Source organism: Amphimedon queenslandica, unplaced genomic scaffold, assembly GCF_000090795.2.
Source record: "Amphimedon queenslandica unplaced genomic scaffold, v1.1 AMPQUscaffold_12299, whole genome shotgun sequence".
In the NCBI taxonomy this organism is placed as follows: domain Eukaryota; kingdom Metazoa; phylum Porifera; class Demospongiae; order Haplosclerida; family Niphatidae; genus Amphimedon; species Amphimedon queenslandica.
The window spans coordinates 5749-6799 of record NW_003547463.1 but is presented as its reverse complement, the minus strand read 5'-3'; positions in this window follow the sequence as shown (position 1 = coordinate 6799).

The following is a 1051-nucleotide window of genomic DNA, read 5'->3' as shown; positions in this document are numbered from 1 at the left end:
GTATTAGATCCAGTGCCAGTAGCATCTTGTGCAGTCCAGTTCAGTCCAATCATGATAATAATAGTAACCAGTAGTAACAGCATGATACACATCAATACTGTTAGTATAATAATTGGTATACTCCACACTGACTGATGGGATGATTTACTATCAAATACAATATGAGGCTGAGGCTCCATCTCTCCTTTAACAAATGGAGCCAGTTCATATTCATTCTCTCGTATTGAACTAGTGGGTTTATGAGAAGTCTCCTCCATAGTTGCAAAATACCAAATCGAGCTAAGATCATCCTTTATATACTGTATCTCAGTTGGGGTTTGGGTTGGAAGCAGAAGCAGTCAAACAAGTACATGGAATTCAAAAAACACTGCAACATAATAACAAATCACAAAGCTTTTAACAAAGTCACTATACATGTATGTTAGACACTAGGCCTTTATTGCTACAACACTAGCAACAAAGCACAATAAATTTGTTTTTATTTCTTCATAAATCTACCTCCTGTAAATTTCGTTAGGTTAATTAATATCCATTATATCATTTCTATTTAAAATGTATAGCCTATCCTCATTTATCAACAGTTACACTGTTGATCCCTGAGGTGCTCTGCATGATAGCTTGTTTAGGCTGGGTTGTTAATGTTGTATACATTTTTAGAATAATTTTTGAAACTAAACAAAACAATACTTGATTGTAATCAAACTACAAAACAACTTAATAACAAAATAAAAAACTTGCAAACTGTTGCTATAGTTTGCTTTACTTAACATAAATCTCATAATAACTAACAGGAACATCTTCATAATCAGTTTCCTCATTTCCACACACCCTCAACTCAATATAGTCAGTAGTGGTAGTGTTACCATAGTCTCTGTGTAACCATGGGATACCAGGAACATTATAACAAGGTGATTCAGCAGAACCACAACTTTGACCATCCTAGAGTGGATCAGATGTATACAATTGCCTTGCCCACATGGCAGCAGCCCCTGATTCACAGAAATAATGATCACCAATGAATGATTGAACTTGTTGTGTAGAGCCAGTAGCA